The 13455-nt window shown below is 39.7% G+C and overlaps 1 long non-coding RNA gene across 1 annotated transcript; it reads right to left on the bottom strand.

Annotated features, from left to right (window-relative positions):
- Window positions 1-5117: 5117 nt before the first annotated feature.
- LOC130310210 (uncharacterized) lies at window positions 5118-11763 on the bottom strand. The gene is made up of 3 exons (XR_008858756.1): window positions 11631-11763; window positions 7186-7307; window positions 5118-5306 (listed from the first exon to the last, which is right to left on the bottom strand). It is a non-coding gene; the product is annotated as an uncharacterized LOC130310210 (long non-coding RNA).
- Between the last annotated feature and the right edge of the window lie 1692 nt (window positions 11764-13455).

Genomic DNA, 13455 nt, shown 5'->3' with positions numbered 1-13455 from the left:
GGGATGTGAACACCCTTATTCATTTTAGCTGTCAGTTTTTTTTTTTTATGTTTTAAATATATATATATACAGGGTGGGCAATCTATATGGATACACCTTAATAAAATGGGAATGGTTTGTGATATTAACTTCCTGTTTGTGGCACATTAGTATATGTGAGGGGGAAACTTTTCAAGATGGGTGGTGACCATGGCGGCCATTTTTAATCCAACTTTTGTTTTTTCAATAGGAAGAGGGTCATGTGACACATCAAACTTATTGGGAATTTCACAAGAAAAATAATGATGTGCTTGGTTTTAACGTAACTTTATTCTTTCATGAGTTATTTACAAGTTTCTGACCACTTATAAAATGTGTTCAATGTGCTGCCCATTGTGTTGGATTGTCAATGCAACGCTCTTCTCCCACTCTTCACACACTGATAGCAACACCGCAGGAGAAATGCTAGCACAGGCTTCCATTATCCGTAGTTTCAGGTGCTGCAGAATGGGCAAAACAAAAATTAGAACAGGACCCTCAGTTTACGCAGAAGATTTTGTTCAGTGATGAGGCAAACTTTTATGTGAATGGTGAAGTTAACAAACAAAACCACCGCTATTGGTCTGACACTAACCCAGATTGGATAGATCCCTCCAAGACTGTTGGAACACAAAAATGTATGGTATGGTGTGGTATGTGGGGTACAAAGAGAGTGGGGCCATTCTTCATGAATGTAAATCTCAAGGCCACTGGATGTGCGAAATTGCTACATGATGATGTGTTTCCCTCTTTATGCACTGAAGTTGGCACGTTCCCTGAGTTTTTCCAGCAAGATGGTGCACCACCACATTATGGGTGTCAGGTCCGAGCATTCCTAGATGAACAGTTTCATGGAAAGTGGATAGGTCATCGTAGGCCAGTTGAATGGCCCCAAAGGTCTCCCGATCTGACCCCCTTAGACTTTTATCTTTGGGATCATCTGAAGGCAATTGTCTATGCTGTGAAGATACGAGATGTGCAGGACCTGAAAGTACGGATACTGGAAGCCTGTGCTAGCATTTCTCCTGCGATGTTGCTATCAGTTTGTGAAGAGTGGGAGAAGAGGGGGGCGTGGCTTGGCCATGCACAGAGATGGCCGCTTGAACTAACTGCTCCATAGCAGACACTCGCAACTTGTGTTATTTTCCCTGCCAGGGACTGTTATAGCGACCTGCACGGACCCTGTGTCCACTATGGCAATGGTGGGCAGAAAAAGAACGAACAAACCGGGCGATCCTAAGCCCATTCAGCACTACTTCTCTGCAGGGAAGTCCGGAGCGCGGGGGATCCAAGATGGCGCGGACTCTCCTGCTGCAGCGCAGGACTCCACCGATGGACGAGGATCCTACCTGCCGCTGCCTCAGAGAAGGACCGGGCGGGTTTCGACCGAGGTAGGAGCTGTCCCCCGATCCTCTAGAGCCCACAACTCCTGCCTCCTCCTTAAGACCTGGGACCCCCCAGCCCCGCTGGAGTGCACCAACATGGCAGCTGATGTAGAGGCCGACGACACTCTGCCGCTGTCCCTCCTGAAGATCTCAGCTACTCCTGTAAGAGATGGGGATTCACCTGCATACTTCTCCTCCTCCCATTTGTCAGCCCCCTTAAAAAAAAGCCCTGACTTGACTCTGCAGATGGGGATGCAGGGGATTTCCTACAATTATCACCTCCTCATTTCAAAGGAATCGATAATGTCGATTGCACTATAGTGAACTTATACGCACCTAATCTTGGGCAGAGACGGTTTTTAAGGAGACTGCTACGTAGAGTAGCCTCAGTTCGTAAGGGGGCTCTACTAGTCTGCGGGGACTTTTACGCTGTGGTGTCACCCTCCTTGGTCCTGTCCTCCAACGAGAGGAGGCGACCTTTCTACTTCACAGATGCGCTTATTGACATTGATTTATTTGACATTTGGAGACTGCAGCATGCTTCCGAACGGGACTATACCCACTGCTCGGCCAGGTTCCATATCTATTCCAGAATTGACCTTATCCTGGTAGACAGGAGCCTTGTGGACAGGGTGGCCTCTTCTCGTATCGGTCAAACAACGTGGTCGGATCATGCTGCCACTCAATATTACCCCTGCGCACCTTGCATACTTATGGCTCCAATTTCCCCTGGACTGGCAGCTCCAAACTATCTCGTACCTAGGCATTCGACTCACCTTTCCCTTCACCTCCCTCTTCCAGGCTAACTTCCCCCCAATGCTATCGATCCTTCTTTCCTCTATTGCAAGTTTCAACAAGCACATGATTTCCTGGTTCGGCAGACTGGCGACGTTTAAAATGCTTTTGCTTTCCAAATTATTATATCTGTTCCAAACTCTACCTATAGTGATACCCAAGTCCTTTTTCAAATCTGTTAACAAAATCCCAGATTATTTTATCTGGACTTTGAGTCGCCATAGAGTGCCCCAGAGGGTAATGAACCACCATAGGCAGGCGGGTGGGTTAAGTAGGCCTGACATCGAGGGTTACTATAGAGCGGCAGTTTTAGATCAGATGAGGCATTGGTGGGGCAATCAGGAAAAGCTGTGGGTGGCTTTGGAACAATCATAGAGCCAGGAATGCTCTTTGAAATCCAGAATGTTAGCTCCACTCTCTAATACATCGTTAGCCCACACTCCTCTGTCAGCGATAGAGACCTCGGACACAATATGGAGACACAGGTTAGGCTCTTTCCCCAACCCGATAGCTTGTCCTCCTAGTACCGTCCCTATTGACTACCTCTCCCTTGGAACAGGTCGGGTGTCACTACAGACATGGATATCTTGGATGACCCCAACCTGGTCCACTTTCCCACAATTAGGGAAAGATTTCATGTCCCATTTAGGGATTTTTACAAAGGATTACAAATTAGGAGCCTACTAGCGACTGGTATATTAGGACGCATGAAAATATATGCGAGACTGCAAGGCTTTCTCGACTCTTCAGGGGGATCACTCAGGGGCATTTCTTTCTTTTCCGACCTGTTGAATGACAAACTCACCATGACTGACCTCCCATTCATGTCTAAGTGGGAAAAAGATCTGAATTGTACAATCTCACTTGAGAAATGGCGTTCAGCCTTTCAGCACATTGTTTGCATATTCAAGAGTGTAACCCACCAAGAAGCTATTTTTAAAACTGTACACAGATGGTACTACACCCCGTTTAGACTACACAAAATTGAGCCGACCTGCTCTGAACTTTGTTGGAGGGGGTGCGTGGAGGTGGGTACACTACTACACGTTCTGTGGGACTGCCCTCTTGTCAACCCCGTCTGGAGGGGTATAGAAATGGTAGTATCCAGACTGTTAGGCATACCAACTGTGATTCCCCCTTCCACTGCACTCCTCTTGATAGATTTGGAGGAATATTCTCATGCTGCCAGAACTGTTTTAGCACACCTCTGCATGTCTACGAAATTATGTATTAATCGTAAATGGAAGACGTCCACTGCACCCACTTTGTCAGAAGTCCTACACTGTGTGAACCACACGTGTGAACTTGAACGCACATAAAAATAAAGTTTTTGAAACATTGGGATATCTGGATTCACAGCCCCCATTATGTTTCCCCTCTTTGAAAAATCTGTGAACTTCACGTTTTTCCTCTGCAATCCCCCTTGCTTTTTCTTCTCCCTTTTCTCCCTTCTTTCTATCCTTTCTATCCCCTCTACATCTTTTTCCCCATGTTTTCCCTGAGGGAGCCTGCCTTGCAACGCCCCATCCACTAAGAATGATTCTGCTGTTTATATGCGGTCACCTGATTTTACTTCTGACCTGTGTATTTTCACATGTATTTACCTACTGCCACCTTGTTGATGGCTATTCTGTTCTCATTGTCCTTTGTTAGGTGCTAGTTCGGCGAGTTGCCACTTGAGGGTACCTGCACCTCCCTTGTTTTGTTTGGAGCACTAGGTGTGCGTTTTGTATCTCTGTTTACCCGTTTGCCTGATATGGTTGCACTTTACCGACTGTATCAGATTGTTTGTTCTTTTATTGTAAACCAATAAAAATATTTAAAATAAAAAAAAGAGTGGGAGAAGAGGGTTGCATTGACAATCCAACACAATGGGCAGCACATTGAACACATTTTATAAGTGGTCAGAAACTTGTAAATAACTCATGAAAGAATAAAGTTACGTTAAAAACCAAGCACATCATTATTTTTCTTGTGAAATTCCCAATAAGTTTGATGCGTCACATGACCCTCTTCCTATTGAAAAAACGAAAGTTGGATTCAAAATGGCCGACTTCAAAATGGCTGCCATGGTCACCACCCATCTTGAAAAGTTTCCCCCCTCACATATACTAATGTGCCACAAGCAGGAAGTTAATATCACCAACCATTACCATTTTATTAAGGTGTATCCATATAAATGGCCCACCCTGTATATATATATATATATATATATAAATATATATATATATATATATATATATACATATACACACATATATATATATATATATATATATATATATCTATATATATATATATATATATATATATACATATATATATATATATATATATATATATACACACACACATATACTTAGAGAGCAAAAGAGTTCAGGCTGTAGGATAGCCTCAAGCAAAGCATACATTGGTCAAATTGAAAAGATAATGAATGTATGTTCTTTCCAATTGGTGGTGGGAAAAAAAATACATAATCGATTTACTTTAGTTGATCTCAAATAAATAAAAAGTGTTATCTTATACTATGACACATGTATGAAAGCAACATGACATTGCTGATTTGGAAAAAAAATATATTACCTGTTTCAAGTAATAAAATATTTTCCTTAAAGATAAATGTAGTGCTGTCGATATTAGTATTCATGAAACTCCTGTGCTATAAATTACTGTGTGCCCCTCAGGCATATAACAGGAGCAGATGGAACTGAATCTGTATAATTTAGAAGTATAATTTCAGGAAAGGCCATATGGAAAATATGAAAATGTTATGGATTGTAAAATAAAAAATTTGTTTTGCATAATAAATCTTCAATTACTTTTTCAAAATGATGGCAAATAGTACTTCTGATAATACAGGCTACATGCAGATTCAAGACATATACCGTTTTTAGTACTTGTGTTTATTAATGATTGAGATCTCGGTATGACAGCAATAAATCTCAAGTCCCATTGGATAGAAGTTCCACCCAAAGATATTTGGAGGTGAATAGGTGTCTCATTTTCTTTGCATCAGCTTGGTTTTGAAGGAAAATTAAGAAGCCCAGTGGAAAGTTTATTCCGCTTTGTCATATGAAGTCATCTTTTTTGAAGTGAGATTCTTAACATCTATGATTTAGAAGATTGATAAACAGCAGTGAATCTGATAATTTTCTAAAAAAAAATTACTTTTGCAATCACTTCAAGAATTAATTATTCCAGGTAATGAAAAATGCACCATAAATCATGCAGTATGCTAGCAGAGAAAATTAGGAGCATTGATAAATTGCCCAAAATATATACATATAAATTTTACAATAAGATAATCTTAAGAAACTGTATATCTAGTTAAACAATCTATATAACATTTTAAGGATTATGAAAGCCCTTAGGCAGGATGGATAAGATAGATCATATATATATATATATATATATATATATATATATATATATATATATATACATATATACATATATATATATATATATATATATATATATATAAAACCTAAAAGTATTTTATAAACAAAGATTAGTTGTGGTAAATGCATAGCATAGAAATATTGGATTTATTAATTTGCTCACACAACATATAACTATATCAATAGTTTCCTATTGGCCAGATGTGAAACTAAGGTACATAGAAACAAAACATAAAAAAAAAAGAAACATGAAAAGTACAGAAATAAAAATGATAACAATATTAGTAAAAGAAAACATATTAAAAATCAATTAAAAAAAAGAATTATTTCTCATAACAAAACATAAATGCAAATACAAATTGTGGTCAGTGATTCTTGACATGCTTTATGATCATTGATATGGCAAACTATTATGTATGGCAAACTATTTGTACCTTGGCTTCACTGCTGCCGGCTTTCTAAAAATTAATCTAATAAATATGCCTGGACCCTTTTCCTTTATGCTATCATATAAAAGTCCTATTGACATCAGATTAGTGAAAGATATCTAGTTAACTCTACAAGTGGGAGTTTAGATTTGGCACTAACTATTAACTTGTTATTATTAATTTGTTTTCCAATGTACCATCATATAATGTGCTTTTTGCGTGGGAGATTATTACAATACAGAACAATATTATAAGTAGACAAGTCTGAGTATAAGCATTAGCCAGTTCTTGCAAGAAACAGTCGTCTAGGCACACTTAGTAAGTGCACTTGAACTCTAAAGCTTAAATATACAAAATGCCCCATAACTACTACATTTTCCCATTTTGTGAAATAATATAATCTGAATTACAAGAAAAAAGAGAAAGACAATTGTTATCAACATGGTAAGAAATGCCCAACCAGTTTAAATGCCAGAATTACCAATCCTTGGTCAAATTTTATCTTAAAAAAAAAAGTTAGCAAAATGTTTACCAATAAATCTATAGCCCTCAGGCATCTCTATAAAATGAAAAAAGTCCCAAAAGGTGCAGAGGTGAGTCACTCTGCTATTAAAGGGATACTCCACCCCTAGACATCTTATCCCTTATCCAAAGGATAGGGATAAGATGTCTGATTGCAGGGGTCCCGCAGCTGGGACCCCACAATCTCTGTGCAGCAGCTGGCGTTCATTTAGAACGCTAGGTGTGGGCAGCAGTGGTCCTGACATCATGGCCACACCCCTTGTGATGTCATGCCATGCCCCCCCATGTAAGTCTACGGGAGGTGGCATGGCAGACATCAAGCCCTCTCCCATAGACTTGCATTGAGAGGGCAAGGCGTGACATCACTAGGGTGTGTGGCCGTGACATCACGATCCCCGTTCAGACTGGGGCATCAGAGTACCTCTTTAACCCTTTTTTTTTATTACATTTTGTGGGGAAGTTTAAAAGCCTGAAGGAAATTTGGAAAGGTATGTAGAATAGCAAAAATAATAAGAAATAAAATCTCTGCAAAACTGTTGTGTTGTAATTTTACGTGATCAAACAACTAATAAAGCTTATAGAGAAAACAATTACATGATTACTTTTGCTTCATGAAGAATCTGTGGATGTACTTACCATGGGCACTCCCCATTGGCTATCCATCTAATGTAAAAACCTGATATTTCAATTCATTGAATTAAAATGTAGAATCAGAGATTGGAAAGATCCTGTCTTTATTTTCCTATTAGAATATCATCCTGTACAAAAGATCAAAACGTTCAGCCCCTTTAATATCTTGGTTGAATAAAATGTTTTACCATTTAGAAAATTTTACAAAGTGAAAACTATCAAAGGCTAAAGATGCCTTGTATATTTAAAAGAAGTTTTCTTGTCTAACATGATTAATTATTCATGTTATCTGCCAATCGAATCTGGGTGGCCAGCAGTCATGAATTAAGATTAATTATTTTCCTCTCAGTGGTTTTTGGCATTTGAGATTCTATTAATTATTATTGACATGCCAGTACCAAAATTTTAAGTGCTTGCCCTCTAAAGCTTCAAAATCAATTTTTCATTGAGCTGTAAACTTTTAATTAAAACTAAAGATTCACAAGATTACTTTATCCATCTTTATTGTAGCAGTAATAAATGCATCATTTTGTTATAACACATGTAACATGTACTTATTGAAGGCTAATCACTTGCTGGTAAAACTGCCAAGTATTTTTCTTCAAATGTCTATATAAATGACATATTTGTCACCAAATTTCCATAAGCCAATTATTTCATTCCTATAGTAACAGTATACTACATCTATTTTTTGTGTATGGTCTGCCCACCTGAGGGACTGAGGTTCAGATGAGCTTTGTTGCCCGATAAATGTGGGCCCAGAATGTTCAAACCACGTGATTTTTATCCTTATTTTAGAATTAAAACTACTTTACACAACAAGACATCGTCTTCTCTAAAAACATCAAGGGAGAAAGTGGAGAGTTTTGTATTATTACACAAAAAAAATAATAATTCAGAAATCTTTTCTCTTTTTATAACGATTCTGCAGTCATCAAGAGATGAAGTGTCTGTGAATACATGTATATAGAGGGCAGGGTCTCATCTGTTAGCCAACCAATACATTTAAATGCTCGATAATGGGGAAGATTTATCAATCAGCTTGAAACCCTAATTGTCTGGTTTTCCCCATAGCAACCAATCACAGCTCAGATTTCATATCTTAACAAGCTCTTGTAAAGTGAAAGTTGAGCTGTGATTGGTTGCTATGGGAAAAACCATGCAATTAGGGTTTCAAACTGATTGATAAATATGGACCAATATGTAGGACATTAAAACAAAAAATATCAAAAACAGGTGACCTTTTTAAGTGACTAGACAGGTATCAAAGTCAGATGTCAAAGCCAAGTATCAGAGTGATTTATCAGTCAGGTATCAAGGTCAGGAGTAAGAGCCAGGTGTCAGAAATAGATATCAGTCAGGGGTCAGGTTTCAAAATAAGGTATTTGGGTGGGTAAATTGTCTTATGCTGTACTTACATTGAAATAATGTTTGTTATCTAACTATGTTCTACTATGGACTGGTTGGACACAAAGATGAACCTTGCTGCTGCAGTCAGTATAGATTGGAAAGGGGAGAGTTTAGTGAGGGGATGAGGGGTAGGACGGATTAGTATCGACTTAAAGTATTTAAGACTGAATAATAGTGTGGAGCGGCATAGGCCATATTCGAATGTGCGATATTTCGCGAATATATGGATGAATATTCGTCATATATTCACTAAATTCGCAAATTCGTAATATTCACGTTTTATGTTTGCATATGCGAAAATTTGCATATGCGAAAAATTGCATATCCGAAAATTAGCATATAAAAAAAATGCATATACAAAAATTAGCATATGTGAAAATTCGCACGCCAGTCTCACACAGTAGTATTAGAGCCTTCTTTACACCACACAAGCTGAAAGCAGAGAGGGATGATCACTGTGATGTGTACTGTGAAAAAAAAAAAATGAATATTCGTAATTGCGAATATATAGTGCTATATTCGCGAATATTTGCGAATTTGCGAATATGCAATATTCGCAAATAAAATTTGCATTGCGAATATTCACGAGCAACACTACTGAATGAAGAATCAAGAATGAACAAGAACAGTTTGAGCTGGTTCCATAGAAAAAGTATAGATTCTAGGATGTTTTTGAGGTACAGATGGCATGTGTACAGATTAAACGTAGGACAGATGGGAGTTCTATATAACTCCTAGACAAAGGATGTGCTGCTTGGAGTTATATCACACAGTGGAATGGAAACGTGAGTTTTAAGTAAGTCAATAGATCGGAAGTTGGAAACACCAGAAGATAATTTTTATAGTTTTAGTACAGATAGAGAGAGAACATGATTACAGAGAAAGCAGACAGAAAATCCCTTGTATTTTGTAGTAATGCGGGGGTGATCTCAGGAGAAGAGGTGTACACTTGCAGGAGGAGTTTTCAATCAGTAGGATAGTTGGTATTTATCGAACAAAATGTTTCTCAGGCCAGGGGAAAGCTGGTACACAGGGAATTTGTAGAAGGTCCTGGCAGCAACCAAATTTGGTCCCAAGTGACCCAGGGTAGGCCTTTGAAACTAACTCCTTCTCATACTCTCTCTAATGCTTCTACTCTTCTATTCTTTACTTCATACTATTCAAATATCCAGCAACCTAACCAGGTTTAAATAACATTTGATCAAAATACCACACCTCCAACCAGAAAGTAGTAAATACAAAAGATCTAACTGGGAAGTTTGAGTTAATAAGCATCTATGTCTAGCAGGGGTGTAGCTGGAAACCACCAGGCCCTAGTGCAAAAAATTGCCCTGGGCCCCCCAACTATAAGGTACCATGCACTCAAACGTTTCTGGCCTGAATGGGGCCCTTTATCAGGCATGAAACATACAGATAAAAAAAAAGCATTAAAAGTGCCAATACGGAAGAGTGATTCCAAAAAAAAGAAAACAATAAGTCATAACACAGGAACATAAATACAACATAATATAATGTAGATTCTTAGCATGGATAAAATATAAGGTAGATTCGTAGCTGAACACCATAATACCGTAATAAAATTTATGACCATTATAAATAGATAAAATAAAAATCACCTCAACCTATGGCAATTGTGTTGGTGCATTTTCATTTTGAATGTGCCTTTATATTTTATCCATGCTATGAAGCTACTTCAATTTTTTTTTTTTATGTAGTATTTATATTTCTGTGTTATTGTTACTTAGGCTGCATTCACATCATGATTTCTCCAATTTCTCCATCCGACCTGAGTACACGATTTTTATAACTTAAAATCGTATGAAATCGTATATTAAGTCGGATCCATTGACCTCCATTAAAAATTCGGATCCATTACACACATCCGATTTGATCCGCATCCGATTTCACACGATTTTTGTTCAGGTCTGAAATCGTGGTCAACCCCGATTTCAGACCCGAACAAAAATCGTGTGAAATCGGATGCGGATCAAATCGGATGTGTGTAATGGATCCGAATTTTTAATGGAGGTCAATGGATCCGACTTAATATACGATTTCATACGATTTTAAGTTATAAAAATCGTGTACTCGGGTCGGATGGAGAAATCGTGATGTGGATGCAGCCTTATTTTTTTTCCTGTTCAGTCACACTAGTGACCTGGAACCATTCTTCCGTATTGGCATTTAAAATGCATCCTTTTCTCTGTTTGTTTCATGTCTGATAAATATCCCTGTTTGGGCCAGAAACACTAAAGTGCAAGCTAATTTTATTATCCATATGAATTGGCACATCATCTATCCCTTGGAGAAGCGCCTTGATATATGTCCCACTTTTCCATGTGATTTTCACACTCTTCCTGCACATTTACCCCATAATGATATTGAAATAGTACTGGATCTGTGAGAGATCATCATACACAATGGATCGTTCTCCATATAATTTGTAATTTTGCTGAAAGAATGAACATGTTCATTCTTTTGGCAGAAATCCTGCAGAGGAAATTCTGCTGTTGCAATTCAGCAGCAGAATCCCATTGACAGCAATATGGGGCTGTTGCAAAGCAAATTCTCAGTGTATACTGGCCTACCAGTTAGAACCACTTTCTATACTGAGCCAAGTAGAAAATTATGTAGCAAAGATCTGTCCAAAGGCTGTCCAGGCATGCTGGGAGTTGTAGTTTTGCAACACCTGAAGGCACCCTGGTTGGGAAACACTGCCTCAGATGAAGGTAGTAGTGTATATATGTCTTGTTTCCATTCCTATCTATTTGTCTTATTGGCAGAATGCTTCCCTCCTGAACTTTAGTTACTTATGTTCCCTAATATTTACTGTGGGGCCCCCCATGCCCCCTCTCCCTGATCTGCCTGCAATGTAAGGAATAGTTTTGTTTGCTTGTTTTTTGTCATGGGTAGAGAAAAGGCAGGGGTGAGCAGACTGCTTGGTGGGATAGATGCTCAGAGGGTCTGTAGTGACAGGGGGGTCCAAGGCTGGCTGAATGGTGAAGCTAAAAGCTATGGGGAGGAGGGGGATTGTGACTTACCAGGGGGGGCTCTTGTGACTCCTGCATACACCCTGTATAACAGTCTCCCCCACACGTAAATAAATCACTAAGTTTATACTCCGGCTCTGCGCTTCTCCTCACACACTTCGAGATGGACGTCCCCATGCAGCAGTGCACGTAACCTCCGTGTGTCTCCCATACAGAGAAGCATAAGTCAGGAATACTAAAAGTGAACCCCCTGGCTGCTGGCAAGTACTGTCTCCTTGCAGCAGCACTGCTAATCTCCGCTCTGCAAGCAAACTGTGTAAAGCCAGGAAGCACTACGTGGTAATGGGTGGCTGGGAGATATGGTAATGGCAGGGGTCTGCGAGCCCCCTGGCTATGGGGCCCGGTAGCAATTGCGACCTTTGCGGCCTCTATAGCTATGCCACTGATGTCTAGCCTACAATTAGAATGTGTGTGCGTGCATGCATGTGTGTGGAAAGCTGGGTTTGCTTTGCACCATCTACATGCAATACCACAATAATACAGCATATAACACAATCTTAACCCCTTAGGGACACAGGGTTTTTCCGTTTTTGCATTTTTTTCCTCCTTCTAAAAATCATAACGCTTTCAATTTTGCACCTAAAATTCCATATTATGGCTTATTTTTTGCGCCACCAATTCTATTTTGCAGTGACATTAGTCATTTTACCAAAATATATACAGCGAAGCGGAAAAAAATTCATTGTGCGACAAAATTGAAGAAAAAATGCAATTTTGTAACTTTTGTGGGCTTCAGTTTCTACGCAGTGCATTTTTCGGTAAAAATGACATATCTTTATTCTGTAGGTCCATACGGTTAAAATGATACCCTACTTATATAGGTTTGATTTTGTATTACTTCAAAAAAAAATCATAACTACATGCAGGAAAATGTATACAGTACGTGTAACTCTCATGTTTCAGAAGACAGGAACCCAGGTAGATGTGGATCCACTGGAACTGTGTGGCAGATGACTCGGTGCGTACCAGGGAGCGGAGTCTAAGGTGCCGCTGGTTTTCACCAGAGCCCGTAGCAAAGCGGGATGGACTTGCTGCGGCAGGCAGCACCCAGGTCTCTACCCCTGGCACGGCTCGACCACACAGGCAGCTGGGGAGATGCGCAGCACAGGAGGGATAAGGCAGCTCATAGTCTGGATAGCAGAAGGTCAGGGCAGGCGGCACGGTTGCGTAGTCAGGACATAGCAGGAGGTCAATAGACAGGAAGCAGAGAAGCAAGGTCGGGTCAAAAAGCCAAGGATCAGATACATGGCAAGGCAGAAACAGGAATGCTTTCTGTCAGCATCAAGGAAACAATGATCCGGCAGGGGAGTGAGGAGGGTGGAGGAATATATAAATTCTTTAAATCTTAAAGAAGCTCCGGCGCGCTCGCGCGCCCTAGGGGATGGGGGCATGCGCGCTAGAGTAGTGAGGCAGAGGCTGGGGCAGGAGAAGCAAAAGGTGATTAATAGACTGGAGCTCTCATGCGGGCGCATCCCGCAAAGCAAGTCCCAGTTCCCCCGGCAGCAGCAGGTAACAGGACCATGCGCTCACGGCCAGCATGTGCGGACAGAGCAGATAACGTAACAATACGTTTCCAATTGTCATCTTCTGAGCCCTATAACTTTTTTATTTTTCTGCGTGCAGGCCAGTATGAGGGCTCATTTATTGCACCCTGATCTGAAGTTTTTATCGGTACGATGTTTATATTGATCGGACTTTTTGATCGCTTTATATAAATTTTTTCATGATCTAAAAAGTGACCAAAAATAAGCTATTTCGGACTTTGGAATGTTTTTGCGCGTACGCCATTGACCATGCAGTTTAAGTAACGATATAT

The sequence above is a fragment of the Hyla sarda genome, chromosome 1 (assembly GCF_029499605.1).
Source record: "Hyla sarda isolate aHylSar1 chromosome 1, aHylSar1.hap1, whole genome shotgun sequence".
NCBI classification, from domain to species: domain Eukaryota; kingdom Metazoa; phylum Chordata; class Amphibia; order Anura; family Hylidae; genus Hyla; species Hyla sarda.
This window is presented reverse-complemented; position numbering and strand designations above follow the sequence as displayed.